The sequence below is a fragment of the Rhinolophus ferrumequinum genome, chromosome 18 (genome assembly GCF_004115265.2).
Source record: "Rhinolophus ferrumequinum isolate MPI-CBG mRhiFer1 chromosome 18, mRhiFer1_v1.p, whole genome shotgun sequence".
NCBI classification, from domain to species: Eukaryota; Metazoa; Chordata; class Mammalia; order Chiroptera; family Rhinolophidae; genus Rhinolophus; species Rhinolophus ferrumequinum.
Window position 1 is genome coordinate 7,314,198 of NC_046301.1, and position 19,623 is coordinate 7,333,820.

Consider the following 19,623-nt stretch of genomic DNA (forward strand, 5'->3'; position numbering starts at 1 on the left):
AGAGAGAGAGAGAGAGAGAGAGAGAGAGAGAGAGAGAGAGAGAGAGAGAGAGAAGAAATGCTATTTCAGTTTCATATGGTCTAAAGCAAGGTTTCACAAAGAAGTACTTGTGACATTTGGGGCCAGATAATTTGGGGGGCAGGGGTTGGTTACACTATATATTATAGGATATTTAGAAGCATCCCTGGGTTCTACCTACTTGATGTCAACAGCCTCCCCCCAAGCTGTAACAGTCAGAGATGTCTCTAGACAAAGCCAAATGTTTCCTGGTGAGAGTCAAGAGTGGGGGGCAAAATTGTCTATGGTGCCCTAATATGTCAAACTGATGATATATTTAATCATTGCTATTAGGTTGGTGCAAAAGTAACTGCGGTTTTTGCAATTATTTTTAACCTTTTAAGCCGCAATTACTTTTGTACCAACCTAAGAACACTGATAATAACAAGCCTATTTATTCAGAGCTCAACCTGTGCTAGTTGTACACCCTGTCTGATCATCATAATCACAATACATAAATGCAATTCATTTTTTTAAAATGACTTTGTTGCTTTAGAACATTTTAAGATTCAGAACAAATTGAGAGAAGGTCAGAGATCGCCCATACACCCCCGTCCCCCACTCGTGCACAGCCTCCCCCATTACCAAGGTCCCCCACCAGAGTGGCACGTTTGTTACAACTGATGAACCTCCATTGACACATCATTGTCAGCAAAGCCCATGTGCCCATTCAGGTTCATTCAGTGTCGTGCATTCTATGGGTTTGAAACATGTATAGTGGCACACATCCATCATCATGGTGTCATGCAGAGAAGTTTCACTGCCCTCTGTGCTCTGCCTGTTCATCCGTCCCCTTCTTCAACTCCTGGTAACCACTCATCTTTTTACTTTCCTCATAATTTTGTCTTTTCCAGAATGCTGTATAGTTGAAATCATATAGCCTGCAGTGTTTTCGTATTGATATCTTTCGCTTAGTATTACGCGTTTAAGGTTCCTCCATGTCTGTGTATGGCTGGATAGCTCGTTTCTTTTTAGTGCTGAAAAATATCCATTGTCTGATACCACAGTTCATTTACTCATTCACCTACTGAAGGGTATGTTAGGTGCCACCAAGTTTTCGCAATTTTGAATAAAGTTTTCACAATATTGAATTTTAAACATCCACGTGAATGTTTTGTGTGGACATAAGTTTTCAGTTCCTTCCCGTAAATAGCAAGGTTTGCAATTGCTGGATCCTAAAGTAAGAGTATGTTTAGTCTTGTGAGAACTTTGTAAGATTTTTCCTTTCCTGGACATTTCGTCAATTCTGATCGAACACTCAGAGTCTTTCTTAAATATTTTATTTTGTTAGGCGGCCATCCTCTTTAGATTTAACACACACATCCTGGCCTTCTTTTGTGGGTTGTCCTAACGACAGGTAAATTTTTGAATTTTTGCAGGATGACTTTTTTTGGTCTACTTGGTTTCTCTGATGCTGCCGGGGCTCCCTTGTTTTCTGCCCTGAAGGGGCATTTCTGTGAGAAAGTATCTCCTCCAATCAGTCTTTTGGAGAAAAGCATTTACACATGAAATCCAGAGAAGAGGTAAATAGCATAATATGGGGGTGGTGTGGGGGAATAAATTGTGGTTTTAAGGGGAAAATGTGTTTAAATTTGTGTTTGTATGATTAGAAAATATCCTAACAAAATATATTCTGAAGGCAAAATATGTTACTAATTTTCTTTAGTGAGGAATGATGATTCTTAAGGGAACCTAATTGTGTTATTACAAAACTGCATACAGGAAGAAATTTAGTCACAAGTAATGGATCAACTATAAACCTGTCAGACAATTTCTTGGGATTTTAAAAGCTTGTAGTTAGTGCATTAAATAACTATTACTCAATTATATGATTTTTTTATTGCTTCATCAGAAGGAAAATTGATACTAAATAGTATAAATGACTAAGTAAGTAAACTAGAATCGTAATGAAATCTAAACACAAACCACAACTGTTTGCATCTTTAAATTTCAAAACCGAAAAAACTCCTCCATCCATCTCTTCACCTTTTCCGAACTTCAGTAAATAGGTCACATAATATATGGAGTCAAATTATAATAGCATCTATTAATTAGCATTTATCTTCAGGTTAATTGTGCATTAAAAAAACTATAAAGAAATAAGGGGAGGCTAATCTTTATAAGGTTTTAAAACATATCGACTAAATGACTTTCAAATTAAATTTAAGAACCACATTAATCTAGAAAAGACCATTTGTTAATAGCACATATCCACTTGAAAGAATTTAATTAATATTGAATAGTATCTCATGATAAAATTAATTGCTGTCTCTGAGGTCTTGGAACATAAAAGAAAAAGCAGGAAATCCTTTGTCTAAAATTATATTAGAAAAATATTAGTGTTGTTTAGAAATTGCCTGATTTAAAGGGTCCTGTAGAATTTCTTCTGGTTAATGACATGTTTTGACTCTTTATAATACCAAGACTAAATTTATTCTAAGAGATTTATTTACAAAAGATTAATTAGATAAAACCGTTTTTTAGCAGGAACAGTTTTTTGTTATTCTCTATTCATTTGAAGACATTTAGTATTGATGAGGTAAATTGGACAATTCAGGGAATTCTACTGGACTTTTCAGTTACTGACTGCAGTGAGTGAGGAGAATTTTGTCTCAGGTCGACATGGGGACCTCACAGTCTGGGGTAAAAGGACCTCATGGCCTCGTCCAAGGAGAGGGGCAGGAATGGGAAAACAAGCAAGCAAACAATCAAGAAAAAAATTCTGTGAAAAACTCTCAGAAAACAAAACAAAAAAGTAAAATTTACTTTTAAAATATTATAGGGTTATACTTCTCTGGAGCAGAAGAGAAAAGATCAGTGTAAAGACAAGAACAAGACAAATGGGTGCTATAATAATTTCAGTGTGAATCAAATCAGTCACCATTTTCCTGCTTGTCTCAACCACAAAGACTTTTACCTGCACTGCACTGGCTTTTTACATCATGGGCCACGTGGAGTCCTAGAAGTGTAAAGTGAGATTCTCTCTCTCTCTCTCTCTCTCTCTCTCTCTCTCTCTCTCTCTCTCTCCATATATATATATATATAGATATATCCATATATATGTGTATATATGTATACACACACACACACACACACATATATTTCCATGTATATATTTATCCAAGAGGGTACATAGGCATCCTATTCTTGTCTACTTTGCAGGAATGTATGTAACTCACGGTACTAGGTAAATACAAAGAAAATAAAATTAAAAAGATAAAAAAAACCCAGATTTTTTGGTTTTTGCATGTGTGCTTGTACTTTACTAAAGCTACACCACTTCAATTATTGTCCTCAAATGTCATTATTCAGAAACTTTATCATAAAAAGTATTAGAGCCCATTAGAGAACAATGGTTGATATACGTCATAATACATGAAGCTGAGAATATAATGCAGAATAAAGTTTGAAGGACCTGACTTATTTAGTACTAAATGATAAGTGTAGATAACAGCTTCTAAGGAAGTAGGGGCCAGGAGATAAACCTATTAATCATCTATTTGGCAAGTTGATTGGAACATACACATTTTATGAAATTACCGATCTCTACAGATTAAAACATATTTATATTGAGAATTCTTTGTTAATAGAAATAGCATCGGTGCAATAAAGGGAAAATTGAAATTTAATAATTTAAACATTTATCATGTGTGCACTATGTACCAGATATGGTTCTAAGTGTTTTAAATATATTAACACATTTAATTCTTATGACAAACACATTCATTCATCTTAAGATGAGGAACCAGACAGAGTAAGGCAAAGTAACATGATTCAATCAGACAGAAAGACCTAGTGTTGAGAATTAAACAGCCAGAATGGCCCCAGTGGATGGTCAGATATTGAATGAGGTTGCCTCTAGGTAACTATTTGATTAATCTGATTTTTCTAGATAACCGATTATTTTTCCACATTCATTTTTTTTTATCATCTAAAAGATCTGGTTTCCACTACATTTTATAATGTTAAACATGAATTTTAATCTAACTTAATCATTTTGTTACTTACAACTTCTATAATAAATGTTCCCTAATTTTATTCATTTTACCTTTATTTTAGCACTTTGTGACATGTGGTCCTTGGTACAAGTCTTTTCTCCTCTCTCTATCCACTCAACACTTCCTGGTACATTATTGCAAAAATATTTCCCAGTCCTGAGTTACAGTCATGTGTAGTTTAAAAAGTTCCCCAGCTGATTTTGACATTTTTCCACTTCTTACCTTTTGAGAAGTGCTGGATTAATTCAACCACCTGCCTCTTCTGCTTCTGAACCTGCGGCCATGTTGTTGCATACCACCAGAGGAAACCAGATAATCCTGGAGATTAGCACCCCAGCACATTTACGGTATCCAAACTCCGGGGTAACGACAACTGCTCGGTGATCCTATCACATTTTTCTTATCTGGCCTGTTCCCATTCCTCTCAGCAATTATTCCAGCCCTTCTTCATTTCTTTAAATCCTCAGCCCCAATGAGTCCATCTGACTTCATCAATTACATCCATTCTACACTGTGTTTTTAAGTTCCTTCACACAAGCACACTTACACCCACACAGACATACCAATATCAAAGTTGGAATACATACGCATATACATATGTGAATAAATACATACGTAAGTCAGTATGTGTGGGCACTTATATGTGTATGTTAACTTTTGACACAGCGAAACTCAGCCACTGTGTTAAAGACTCTCATGCCTTTATTTCCAAATTTCTTTATAGTCTCTTTCAGTCAACTTCTCGGTTTCTTTTGTAAGTGATGAAGACCGTTTCTTAAATGATGAAGACCATATTTAAACTTCATGTCTTACTCATGACTTGGTATTTAAAACTCAAATCTTTTTTGCTCTAAATCAAGGTGTTTTAAACTATTGTCCTGAAACGGGCTTTAAGGAGGCAACAAAATGCCTTAAAGAAGCTATATATTAATATTGGATCTATGTACCTATTTCTGAAGATGAGATCCAGAACTTTAAATCAGAATGTGACTTAATAAAGATCACGCGTCATTATTCTAAAACACTTTCCCTGTGCATTTTAATCTTGGCCCACCGTTCTGCTCAATACCCTGTTGTAGATGATTTCTACATTTATTTTCCAATTTGGACTGCTGTTCTGAGCTCCGACCTGTAGCAACTAATTATTCCCCTCTACATCTCATAGGTTACCTTAAATTGAAGAAGCCCCAAACGAAATTTATTGCTTTTATTAATGAGCCCATCAAAGGCGTTCTTCTACTTCCGTGACAATGGTTTTCATCTGTAGCATTTCTTGTTGTCTTAACAGTTTCCGTCTCTCTCTTATATTATCCGTCTGTTCACGCATGTTGTCTACTTTTCCCACTAGAACCCTTAGTATATAAGTCACAGTTGTTTTAAACACCCACCTCCCTTGATCATTCCAACCTCCTTCCAGATCTGACTATGGTTCTAATGTTTGTTCACTTTCTTCAAACTGTATTTTTTTATGTCTTTTCGTATACCTTGTAATTTTTTTTTGGTTGAAATCCAGACATGCTACACCCAGTGAGAGAAACTGCCGTAAACAGACCACTGGTGACGTGGTGCGGTGTGGGGAAGGGAAGTGATCCATGTTCTGTGATGATGTTGCAGCCTTTTGGTGAGCATGGGCCGTGGGTCACCAGCGCTTCTCAGGTAGGTTTTTTTCTATTTAAACTGGGATAGGATGACTAGAAAAAGCTGGAGTTAAGTAGTCCCTTCCCCCCGGGTAAGTCAGGCTCTAATAAAAACCTAGCAGGTTTCACTCTGGAAAAAGACTTTTTCCTGAGGTTAGGCCTTGCTGAGAAAGACAGGAATATCTGACACTGTTGAAGAAAAATCAAGAGCAAATGACTGTTGATTGACCCACCAGCTGGACCTGGACAGCGGGAGGCTCGTCCCTGCCCCGCTCTGTGATGTGTGCTCTGCGGCCCAGGATACAGCCTTGGGATAGTAACGTGGTGTTGAGACAATATGGGTTGGTACACAACTGAGCCCATGAAGGCCTCTACATAAACTTGTAAGAATCTGGTAGGTTGGAGCAAAGATCCTACTCATCTTGTAGTCACCCTGGGAAAGCTTCCTAAGTTCCCCTCGCTTATTAAAACTGTCACCTACAAATCTGGAGTGGTTTGCCCCTTTCTTCAGTCTCTCCTTGCCCTCTTTGTACCGGGGCCAGGTCATCATTCCAAAAATGATCTGGAAGAACGAAGAAATGGCTCTTGGAAAGAGGCTTCCATAGGAAAGCCCCTGGTTGGCCATCAACCCCTGTATGGGGAGGGGGTGGCTTATGTGTTAGATGCTTGTGGATACCTTGAGCATGTGGGGATGCTCTGAAAACACCAGCAACTTTGATGCACCTCTTTGAGGAACTGCACACAACACACCGCAGCAAGAAGGAGACGGCGTGGTTGTGCAGTGGGCTGGTCTTACCGTGGGCAGTTCGGCTGACACCGATGCTCAAGTACATTCTGAAGCCTGAGTTAACAGTTGGGGTAAGAGCTGAGGTCAAAGAAGGACGTGCGGTGTCCACTACCCTGCTGGCCGGAGCTGGCAGACAAGGTGCAAAAGCGGGCTAGTACGTCAGAGACTAGCGTGCCATTTTGCAAAGCTAGGAGTGCGCAAACTGCCATGGATTAAGATCTGAAGCTTGTGCCAAAGCCTGATTGGGGCAATAAAGATGTGGAAACCTGGGAAAGTGAGGAGAACCAAGAGAAGGATGTTGTGATGATTGACAGTGAAACTGACGAAAGGTCCCGGGCTGTCCGACCCCTCATACAAAGCAGAGCAAAAACCCCAGCAACAACAACCCCCACCAGTGACCAGCCTCCGATACAGGAAATGTTCATGATGAGAGAATATACTCCTGCTGAGTGTGCTGATACAGCTGCCAGGCAGGAGGCAGGGAAAAGGAGCAACATCACCCCACGCCCTGCCCCCGCAGAGTCTGCATGCCCCTTGGGGGTTCACAGCACTCACTCCCTTACAGATTGGATTATTCTATCCTGCAGGAGTCTTGGCCCAATAAGGCGAAACTCCCTGCCAGTCCCTTGTCTTTGAAGGTCCTGATCGGGCCACACTTAGTGCAGGAATGAAAGCTAAGAAGCTCAAGGTCGCCCCCAGAACTCCTATGGGACATGGATGTCCATGCAGAGCCCCAGTTGGTAGGACAAGTACATATGGTTTTCCATTGCTTATCTGGGGACACCGATGGATCCTGGGAATGGGTATGGGGCTGCCGAAAGAGAGGGAGGGAGAGAGAGAGAGAGAGAGGAGAGAGAGCGAGCTCAGAGAGAGGGAGCTCGGAAAGCCAAAAGGCCATCTTAGGTGCCTGTAAAGTGCCCAATAAAAATAACCTGGAACACATGTGGTTTGCCCTCATCGCTGCGGGTGTCCACTTGAACAAGCGGCTCCTGCTCAGCCCCACCGTGTGTGTCATGGCACAGTGGTCTGTCCTCGCTTTCCTTCCCCCAGTCAGTAAAATGGGCCCATTACCCTGAGGACATAATGTTCACATATAAAGCTCACCTCTGCTACAAGACACTCTGGAGGCTTTGCTGGCAGATCTGCGAGACAAGATGGAGGGTGAACCCACAGAATTTTTGAAGCTCAGGCATTGCCGTCAAGTGTTTGGGAGTTGTTTGGTGAGGGAAGATACGTGTTGTCCCAGAAGCTAGAATTGACAAGGTGCAAGCCTATCCAACCATGAGAACCTGGAAGATGTACACGCCTGTGTAGGGACTTGGGGGTTTTGGAGCCTTTTATTCCCCAGCTGCCACAGTGCTCTGTCCCTCAAACCACCTGGTAAAGAAAGGACACATGTGGGACTGGGAATAAAAGCAACAGCTGCCTTTGAAAATGCAAAACTACTAGTGCAGAGACTAAAGCTCCAGGCATCTCCCAGGCAGGGCCACCTACCATTTGGGTCAGACGTGTCTGTGCTGCTGGAAGATAAGGGATGGCACCTGGCAGAGAGAACAGAAGGACCATGTTCCCCAAGGATTTTGGTCCCAGCTCTGGAAGGCGGCAGAACCTCGACATTCCCCATAGAGCCACAGCTCCTGGCAGTGAACACCGCGCTCTCCAGGTACAGCCTCTCACAGGTACAGCACCTGTGCCATGGGCCCCACTCCTGCTGTGACTAAGTGGTATTGCCTATCTATCTGCAGCAGGGAGCACCGGGGCCACCAGCCCACCGTTGCTACAACTGGGGGCACTGCTAGGTCCTGCAGAGTATGTGGATCCTCCAAATGCCCACCTCTCTTCCTGTGGTGGCCCCTGAGGCCTGTGGAGAGGAGCAGGGAGATTCCTGCTGAGGCCTGATGTATAGATGGGTCTAGTCCAGACAATCCTTCCACTGGGACTGTCGTCACTATTCAGCCAACACTGACACCATCTGGGTGGAAACAGGAAGGAGCCACAGCAGCCGGTGGGCTGGACTTCAGCAGTTTGACTGGTTTGGCTCTTGGTTACTCATGAGCCCCGGATGTTAACCTTTTTGCACTGAGAGTTGGGCTGTGCTAAGGGACTGACCCCAGGGCTCGGACAACGGGAAGCGAAGGGATGGATGACCTTGAATAAGCCCTTGTGGGGTCGGGATATGTCGAGAGACATTCAGGTCCACCTGCAGGAGCCTGAGCCAGTCCTCACTGTTCTCCACGCTCAGGCTCATGAGGTGCTGACAACCCGCGGGCAGTCAGGAATCTGATGCCCTTGCCCAGGTACGAGCCATAGCAACTGACCCTTTAGTGGATACTGCATATCGGGCACACAGAAAGAGTGGCCACCGCAATGGCCCAGCTGGGATGGCATATTGCCAAAGATGCCCAATTGCCCATGAAATACGGTGACTTGGTTACTGCAGTAACAGCATGTCTTTTGGCCCTCTAAACAATGCCCGAGGCAACTGCCAAAGGAGCCGGGGCCATCCTCGGAGTCCCAACTGCTGAGGGATTATTGGTACATTGATCATTATGGCCCATCCCCGTGAGTGAGGGTTCTAAACATGCCTTGGTTTGTGTGACACTTGCCGTCTGGATTAACCCAACCTTCCCCCTGTCGCCATGTAAACCAAGCTGCCACCTTTAGTGGGTTAGAGACACTGAGTATCATGTATGGATGCTCTCATTGAATAGACAGATAACCTTGGGGGGTGGGGGATGTGTCCAACATTTCAAAAAGGTAGTAACATGCAAGACTGGGCAAAAGAACTTTACGCTGAGCGCAGGTTCCATCTCCTGTTAAACCCCCCAGGCAGCGAGACTGGTAGAAAGAAATAATGGAACAGTAAAGCAGCAGATTAATTTACTAACAGTTAAACCACCTTGGCCAGGTAGACTAAAGTACTGTCCCAGACTGTAATAATTTGTGTGATCAACCAGTAGGGCCTATTGTCCTACGTGCCATCCTGGGAAGCCTGCTGAGACACCCAGCACCATTCGGAAGACATACAGGAGACGCCACGGCTCCGGCTTTCCTGTGGATCCACGTGCTATGCTGCTGAGAACACCAGCCCCGTCACGCCTGGGAAAGGAGTCATCTCCTGGAATCTTGCCATGGGACACCCATTGGGGTGGGTGGAGTTATTGCACACCCCTAGGTGAGAGGGGAACTGCTCAATCTCCCTGGGACCCCATTGTCCCGATACAAACTGAACCTAGTGGAACACTACAGCTGGAGAGGAACACACACCATTAAGAGGGGACCAAGCAGGGGCTCTGGTCTTGGCCTATCCCACCCCCAGTCCATCTCCTCACACCTGACAGTACTGCCTCCTCTGGCCCACATGTGTGATATGCACAACCTGGTCATAAAGCTCGGCCACATGAACACCTAAGGGTCAGGTCACACGTGAAGTTTATAGAAGGAGAAGACCTTCCCTACAAGTTCCTATTAAATATCTGTCTTTTCAACCTCAGACTAACAATTAGAGTTTATTCTACTGACAGTCCATCAGAATTTTCTGTCACTAGATCTATTCAATGGCAGATTCAGTAATTATCTGACCAATGCATAGTAGAATAGATTCCAGCATTGGCTAAGAAATACAATGAAAAGACTCTGTTCCCTTGCAAAACTAAAATTCTATGTATCAAGTGTTTCACATAAGGATGAAATTTAACATTCTTTTTCTTTGGGAAAACATATGATTCAATTATGTTGCTTATCTGTCTTTAATAAAGAAGAATTAATATGCACAATTAAAAGTGGAGTGAATACTGTTGGTTTTGGATAAGCATAACAAAGATTAGAACAAGATTTGTCAAAAGGTTCTTTTGTATTTTTGTTTTCTTTTTCCTTCTTCTTCTTTCTATTCTTGCTTTAACTACAGATTGAGAGAAGCCTCTGGCTCACTCACTAGACAAACTGAAGCCATTTTAGAGGCAGTGTAGGTGCCAATTCAAACCAGAATTTGAGATCAATTTAAATGTATTTTCATCATTTTATTTTATCTTTCTCCTGTGAATTTTCAAGCTGTTACTTAACAGTTTCTTGGGTTTCACTAGCCTGTTTTAAAGTCTGAGGTAATACAGAAAAATAAAATTTGTAGAGGGGCCATTTGGAATGTTCCTTTTTACTATAAAGTGTTTTAATACAGTATCATATTTCATTTGAGATTTTTCTCTGTAAAAAAAGCCTGATAATCAACAATCAGAATGGAAAAACTAATTTTCCTATTTTGTTCACGTACAGAATAAGAACAAGCATAATATGTCCAAGATATATAAACAAACAGATCAATTTTAACTCTGTTTTCAGGTTATTATACTAAGGAATTTTCAGTGTTTACTATAAACTTTTGATGAAACTTTTTTTCTTTTTTTTCTGTATGAGTCTGATCCACTAAATCAGTGGCTGGGGATTTAATAGCAAAATGTTCTTCTTGGGAGAGATGCCATTCTGCATTTGCCTGAGATGTGAAGGCTCTGAGTGTAGCTGATGGGGGAGGAGGAAGGATGGTGAACAAAGGATGAAGGTGCTTGATGAGACCCTCAGGGCGTGCTCTCTACAGAGGACAGTGATAAGGGTGTGCACGGAGACAAACGGAGGCACGCTGAGATGCTGTTTCGCTTCTGTTTCCTCTTGAGTTCCATCTCCTTTAGGCTGTTTCATAATAAAAACTGTATTGAGAGTGGTGGCTAAGAGCACAGACTTGGGCGTCCTGAAGATGCCTGTTACTTTTCTCCGTTCCTCATCGCTGCTACTACTCTGTAGGGAGTGTGGGTTACAAACCCTGTAATGCATGTCTTCCAGTGATGTCCCATGGCTTGCCCCAGTGCCAAGGCACCAGTCACCTTTATCTGGGCATCTTTACCTGTCTTCAGGGGATACTATATGCTTCTGCTGCCTTTCACTTTTTCTCATGGGGGCCACTGGAAAGAAGCTGTTTTATTTCCAAAGTCCTCCTTGCAATAAGGCAGAATTTCCACATGTCCACCTGGATTTCCCAGCAGTACTCTCTGTGTTCTGGCAGCCTACCGGATATTTTTGCTAGTCTTCTTTTTTCTGGTTTTATTATCAGAAAAGTCTAAAGGGAGAGTGAACTCAAGGGTAAATATGGGCGCAAGCAGCGTGCTGGACAAGAATCTCCTTCTTCTTTGAAACCTATGGAGCTGTGATTTTGTCTACCAGGAGACATTGGAAACTGTCTGGAAACACTGTTGGTTGCCACAGCAGGGAAAGAGAGGGGCGCTATGCCTGTCTAGTGGGTCAAGTTCAGAGATACTGCTGAACCCCTAACAGTGCACACAGGACAGCCACCCGACACAGAGAATTATCCCACACACTGCTAATTGTGCTGAGATCCACAAACCCTGCTGTACAGGCTGTCTGCTCATAAACTTCAGGTTCCTCTCTATTTGCAAATGCTGTTACTGAATGGAACTTAGGTTCAAGTTAGAGAGTACTGTGAATCCTCCCCCATTCCTGATCTATTCAAGTATACACACTCATACACACACACACACACACACACATGCACACCTGCACATAATAAATATTTCTTAATTTCTGTCGTGCCTTCTTCTCAGACTTGGGTTATTTAAAAGTATTCCATTTAAAATTTAAATATTTAAGAATTTTTCAGCTATATTTCTGTTGTTAATCTCTAATTCAGTTCTATTCTGGTCTAAAAACATAATGGGTATCATTTCTATTCTTTCAAATTTGTTAAGGTGTGTATTCTGGCCCATAATGTGTTTTAGCTTGGTGAGCACTGCACCTGAGTTTCAGAAGAATGTTCTGCTGGTGTTGGATAAAGTAGTTTATTAAGTCGATTAGATCAAATTGATTGATTGTGCTGTTCGTGTCATCTATATTTTAACTGACAGAAAGGTGTTGAGGTCTTCAACTGTAAGAGTGGATTTGTCTACTTTTTGTCATTCTTTCAGTTCTACTCATGTATTTTGACACATTCTGATTAGGTGCGTACTCATTTAACATCATTATTTGTCTTGGAGAATTGACTCTTTTATCATTATGTAATTTCCCCCTTTTTTTCCCTCATAATCTTTCTTGTTCTGAAGTCTGTTTTGACTAGAATTAACATAGCTACTCCAGCTTTCTTTTGATTAAAGATAGTATAGTTTATCTTTCTCCACCCCTTTCCTTTTAATCTATCTTAGTTTTATATTTAAAGTAGGTTTTTTAAGTCAAATGTCATTTGGTCTTATATTTTTCTTTATCCACTCTGGTACTCTGTCTTTTAATTAGTGTATTTTGAGCACTAACACTTAAACTGATTATTGATATAAATTAATATCCACGATGTTTGTAATCGTTTTCTATTCATTGCATTAGTTCTTTGATCTTGATTATTCTTTTTTACCCTCTTTTTCTGCTTTTTTCTGGTTTTAATTGAGCATTTCATGTGCGTTCATTTTCTCTCCACTCTTAGTATATCAGTTACACTTCTTTCTTTAATTTTTTAAGTGGTTACTCTAGAGTTTGCAATATACTTTTACAATCAATCTAAGTCTACCTTCAAATAATATTATACTGCCTCATAGTTGTGCAGGTAACTTATAACAGGGTATTCCCATGTCCTCCCTCCCATTCTTTATTATACTGCTGGCCTTTACTTATCTCTGTACTGTAACCACCTACTACATTCTTGATGCTATCATTTAGAATAAGTAGTTATCCATTAGATCAGACAGGAACAAGAAAAATAAAGGTTTCATTTTGCCTTCCTTTATTCCTTCTCTGGTTCTCTTCTTTTTTATATGTAGATCAGAGGTAGTGACTTTTATCTTTTATATCAGTGTAACAATTGCAATATAATAACTGCTATGGTCAGTACTACTGGAATACTGTACAAAATGCTACACAAGATACTATGGTGATGCACTGCTGCCTAGCTTTGCATCAAGGATTCAACGAAGGCTTCTCAAGAAGTAATCAATTTTGTTGGAGCGCATCACCCTAGAATGACTTTTCTTTTCCTACACAAAGCCTAGTCCCACTTTGACGACTACATTTTGGTAAAACCAGCCTGTGTTGAACTTCTCTCATCTTTGGCATTCTATCAGGTTTGCTGTTTAAATCACCAACAGGAGTCCTTGCTTCTCATTATTGTTTCATGGTCTACACCCAATGTCCGCTGGTGAATTTCAATGTCCTAAAAGTAAGGGCGAGTAAATATCGATATCTTGAAAATGCCTGACACTGCCTATAACAATGTTTTTCCAAAAGCAAAAACTTACTAAATACTTTTTAGAAAAAAACTAAGCAAAATATTGCCTTTCTCATATCCTTTGAGGCATATTTGCTGAGAGATTGAAAAAATTCCTGTTAAAATTCATAAATATAGAATATTATGTTCATATCAGGCAATCACAAGAAGTAATGTTAATGAGAAAACTACCTGCAGTGAACTATTCACCAGTTACTAGCCTCCCAAATTTATATGCTACAATTTAAAAGAAGTTCAGTTCTGCAAACTAGGGGCAGAAAGTCCATTTCAGCTGTCACGGGCCACAAAATCCACACAGTAGCTCAAAACCATGAGGTGTTTTTCTTCCACTTTTCTATTAATAGACAATATCAGGCTATGTCTACATGAGAAATATTTTTTGAAAGACTAAAATAATCCTACAAGAAATATATACCCATACTGATTAACAAACCGTCAATCCTTTTCCCCACCATGTATCTAATTAAAGAATGAAAATCTAATTAAAGAAAGAAAAGGGAATACATGATACATTATGTAGTTGGTGTTAATAAATTTCACTATATTTTTGGTCCATACAAAGGCACAGGAGGAATTGTATTCCAAAGATTTAGGTGTTATGTGCATGTTATATACACGCTATATTTCTGAGTCAACTCGGACCAACTGTAAAGTAAAAAGCTAACGGTTACCCTTAATAAGTCCCACAGGATTCTTATAACTTAGTCTTTTACCCTGAAATCAATTCTCAAAAGACTAATTGAGAAGAAAGGAGTTTCATAAACTGAAGACTGATTTAATCTCCCAGGGCTATTTCCGTGCATTTAGCACAAGAAGCGCCTGTCTCACAACACCCTCTCTATTGCCCTTTCTCGGACTCCAATTCTCTGCTTCTTCTGTTTTTGAATTCTTCCCCCAGGCTCCTCACCAGCAGTTATCTCCAAGATCCTTGATCTTTTCTCTGCGTGCTCTCTTCTTCTACTGGCTCTAACTCAAACCTGGAACTCCCCTAAAGACACTCACAGCTCCTCTGCAGTTTTCTAGTGCAGTTTCTGTTTGTACCCCACACAGCTTCCTTTTTATGGCTGTTTTGAACGATTCTCTTTTGCTTCTTTCTAAAACTCCTGAACATTGGATCTCTTCTCATCAGACAATACACGTACTCCACACTCCTTAGTGCAATCATCAACTAATCTTCTCACCTCTCCTTTAATTTCTTCCTCCTGACTCATGATGATTCTCCCAACTGTGCCTTTATGATTACTATTTTCAAAATCCTGAGCAAAGCTCTTTCCAGTGCCCTTGCCTTTTAGTCATCAGCCACAACTCTTCCAATTATATCAGCTTCCAACCTCCTCAGGCCACTCACGCAAGAAGTCACCCCCTCACATCATCATTACCACTTATTGGATTTCCATCATTCCATTTTCACTCAACTCACCATCTTCTGTCTTTCAAGCTTGGTCACTTCAGTACCTACCCTTCCATTCTGCAGGGCCCAGTGAACTTCTCACCCATTTCATGTGTGTACTTCTCTCTCTACTGATGTTTAAATCTAATGGTTCATTTGATTCTACCTTTATTCATACCAGTAACTCCCATTTTCTCAGTTCAAAATATTCTTATGGAAAAATGTAGGGCCTAGTTAAATTCAAAATGCCATTTACCTCGTGTTTTCGCCCATGCAGCTTAGCATGTTTAAAGAGAAATAAAATAATTCTGACTTGTCTCACTTCAGGGTCATAATCTCTAAATTCAGGAGGCAGCGGGGAAGGGCATCACTGGTGCCTGGCTTTCATTCTGATTTCCCTGGTTAATCCACATGCTCAGTCTTGGACTATTTGTACCTTTGCCTCTCCTCGAACCTTTAAAACGTACTCCTTCCTCCTCAGTCTCAGTTGATCACCTTCTTTCTATTTGACTGATTAACAGCAGCAAGCCAAGATAATGCCCCCAGGTCCCTCTCGTACACCACACACCTGTGAGCATCTGCACTCCACTCCTGTTACTCATCCCTCTCACCTCTGCAGGTCATTGTCACAGCAATTTCCCTGCTCTCGCCCGCACATTGAGTACTTTTCCTCTACTGGATCTTTTTTGGTAAAATAAAAATGTGTCTTTGTCTCCATTTTAAGAAAAAACCTCTTTTAGTTCTGATTTATCCTCTAGCAACTGCCCATTTCTTCCCCAGGAAACTTCTTGGACAGTCTATTCATTCTCTAAACCGATGACATTATGAGGACCTATTCTAGCCGGGCTTCCACCTACACAAACCCACTGAAAGCACTCAGTCCTCATTCTATTTAATATACCAGCAGTAGGTGTTCATATGGCTACTTTTTCCTCTATGAAATATATTTTTACACATAGTACACACTATATTGTTTTTTTAGTTCCATTTCATTTGTTGCTTGCTTCTCAGTCTTGCTAGATCCTTCTCATCGCCTCACTTAAACTTTGACATTGAATGTCCCAGTACCCAGTTCTTTCACCTCTTCTCTTCTTTATTTGAATTTTTGTTCTTGATCTCATTTAACATCATGGCTTTAAATGTCTGTTACAGACTGACAAGAGCAAAGTACATATCCCTAGCTTACATTACCCCCTAAATTCTGATCCTTATATTCACCTCCACTTGGATATACCATGTTTCCCCAAAAATAAGACCTACCTGGGCAATCAGCTCTAATATGTCTTTTGGAGAAAAAATTAATATGAGATCCAGTCTTATTTTACTATAATATAAGACCGGGTCTTTCATAATATAATATAATATAATATAATATAATATAATATAATATAATATAATATAATATAATACAATATAATATAATGTAATACTGGGTTTTATATTAATTTTTGCTCCAAAAGACGCATTAGAGCTGATTGCCCGGCAAGATCTTATTTTCAGAGAAACACGGTATAATAGATATGTCGAAATTCAGATGTCGTGAAATAGGCTTCTGAACTTCCCTTGCTGAACTAGCTTCTCACCAGACTTCTCCATTTCAGTTAATATCAATATCATCTTTCCAATAAATATTAATGGTAAGACTGTAAATTAGTAAAAGTAGAAAACAAACATGCCATAAGATAGGAAAAGTTAAAAGCTGGTCCTTTAAAAAGCATATATATGTGTATGTACATATCCACATCCATACCTATATATATCAAATACATATATATAATATACATCAAATACATATCAATATGTGAAATATTATATACATGTATACATACATATGTGGATAGATAACACACAAACACCAAACAATACAGACATACAATATCCTTGAATGAAAAAAGATATCACAAAAGGTCAGGAAGTCATTAAATTCTTTATAAAAACATATTAACAATAACTTTATTCTAATCGAGTTTAAATTTAAGAAAAGTAGGATTTTCTTTGGTTTGTTTGTTTTTCAGAAAATTCAACTTCGAAAAACTGTCATAAAATGAAATGGCAACTCTGAATAGTATTAAAACATTTGAATTGATAAGAAAAAGTCCAACCCAGAGGCTACAGTAGTAAATTCTGTCCCACGGGACTCCTCCTGAATGATCTGTCCTACTGAATACACAGTGACAGGAAAGCATCACGGACCACATGAGCAAACAATCACCGGCTTCTTCAGTCTATTTTCACTGATTTTATCTCATTTACATTTTTAGCAGATATGCTCCAGGTGTTTTATTATAGCGTAGCTTTCTTTTGAGCATTATTGATATTTTCAGAAGGAAGGAGATGATTTTAAATGAATGACAGAACGACAGAAGTGTTTCACATTTCAAAATATGATGAAGAAGCACAGACTTAGAACTTCATTTCTTTTATGGAGCTATTACAAAGCAAGACAAATATCTTTCCTTGAATTAAGGTAAATCATACCTATTGTGAGATAAATCTTTTCACATTTTTACATTGTTTGGTGAATAATCATTTATGTGAACTCTAATTGGGCAAGGAGTTTTAGGAAATTCAGAGATGGAACATATGCCAAGGTATAGATGCTTATACAGATATAAAAGGAAGTATGTGTATTTCTATTACAACGGCATATACATCTCTATATCTATGGCAGCAAAACATATAATTCAGTATCTTTACTTGTATTTCGCTACAATGATCAGAATGGAGACTAAATAGAAATCAAAAGTTAAGTCTCTTGGTCTAAAGGAAAAAACAATTCTTGTAACTGCACGTTAAACTGGCCCCATGTTATGATAACCTCAGTGAGAATATGTGGTTAAAAATGTGAAGTACTGTTGATATGAGTAGAAGTCAGAGGTAATCTATGTGTGAGTATGACCTATAATATTTCTCTTCCACCTTCAGAACTGAAACATGATCAGATCTGGCTCAGTCCATTGTTGAATTCCAGATGTTCACAGAGTTAGTTTGCTACCACCCTCTTAATCACCTTTTGCTAGAGAAAGAAGTCAGAGATTGGTCAATTCAGGCAATTGCTGTCACCAAGGGTTAGTTTCTTGTGTAAGAAACAGGGTGTTTTTGAATGGTTGAAAGCCTGTCCCTTGTTTATATGGCATTAAAATCCTGTGCAATGTCATTCATTCAAACTTCTGACGTATTAGATAGCTTATACGACTCTGTTGGATTATATTTTATTTTGAATCAACTGTAAAAATATGTTATTTATATTCATTTTATAAGATAAAATTTCAAGGGCTAAAAATTTATACTCCGTTATGAAATACCCACTATTTCTGGAGAATGACTGAGAATAAAGTTACACTGTGATCTAGTCAAATAGGATGTCGCATAATCAAGTGAAGAGTGTGTGTTTGTGTGTGTGTGTGTGTGTGTATTTTAAAAGAAGCTATTTTTCTTTATGTTTTTGATCATTTAATTTACTTCAAGTAGAAAAAATGTTTAAATGAACACATCACTATAAAAAATTTCGGACTTTGTCCTATGCATACACTTACTATTGTTTGTAAACTCAATATGTGAAATTAAAATGTATTTAAGCCTTATATTTCTTAGTAGATAAAAACTCAACAGAAAAAGGTGGAGGTTATGAAAAGACCAGAAATTATTATGTTTGGAAAGCAAAATTTTATATTCATTGATTGTTAAATTAGAAAGCAATACAAAATAAAGAGCATTGAACTATGTGATACAACAGAAGACGGTCCAGAATATGGGTAGGTCAATTGGGAGCTGGAGATATTGAGGGAGGATTCCTATAGAGGTTGAGGCTGAAGAGAAAAAAGACTAGAAGGATAACAAACTGGTAGAATAAGAATTCACAATTAATAGGGACTGCAAACCAGTAGAAAATAGTTTAAAGACCAATGGAATAAAAGTGTCTATGTTGAGGATTAATGGATTTGATTTGATAGTAAATTTTACCGCTATAACTTCTTGAGCAAGATTTTACAGGAATGAAGTTGTCATTAGTAAAAAAACAAAAAAAACTTAGGGATGGCGAGCAGCGTAGACTCCCAAGGGTCAGAAGGCCATTAGACTTGAGGTTGCACAGTCCTAACGAGAACCTGAATTTCTTTCAGAATCAATTTGTCTTTGAGAAAAAAATCTTGAAAACTCTGTGAGTTTTTTTGAGTGAGTCTGGGACATGGGCTTTGAGAAGCCAAAGTAACAAAATGTATTTGCTACAAAGCTAAAGCAGAGTTTGGCCAGGAGACTTTAGATACAAAGATATCCAATATAAATACTTTAGTTGTTTGTATTGCTATGTTGCAAAACTTTTCATTTCTGCAAATTTTGCCAGAGCATGAAATGGAAATATATGAAAAATGTATGGGGGTACCAGGTGTTTTATAGTGTTAATTTACTGTCATCCACGTAACACATGAACAAGATGGCTAGATAATGCCTCGACTTAAACAATTAAGCAAAAGCATCATAAATAA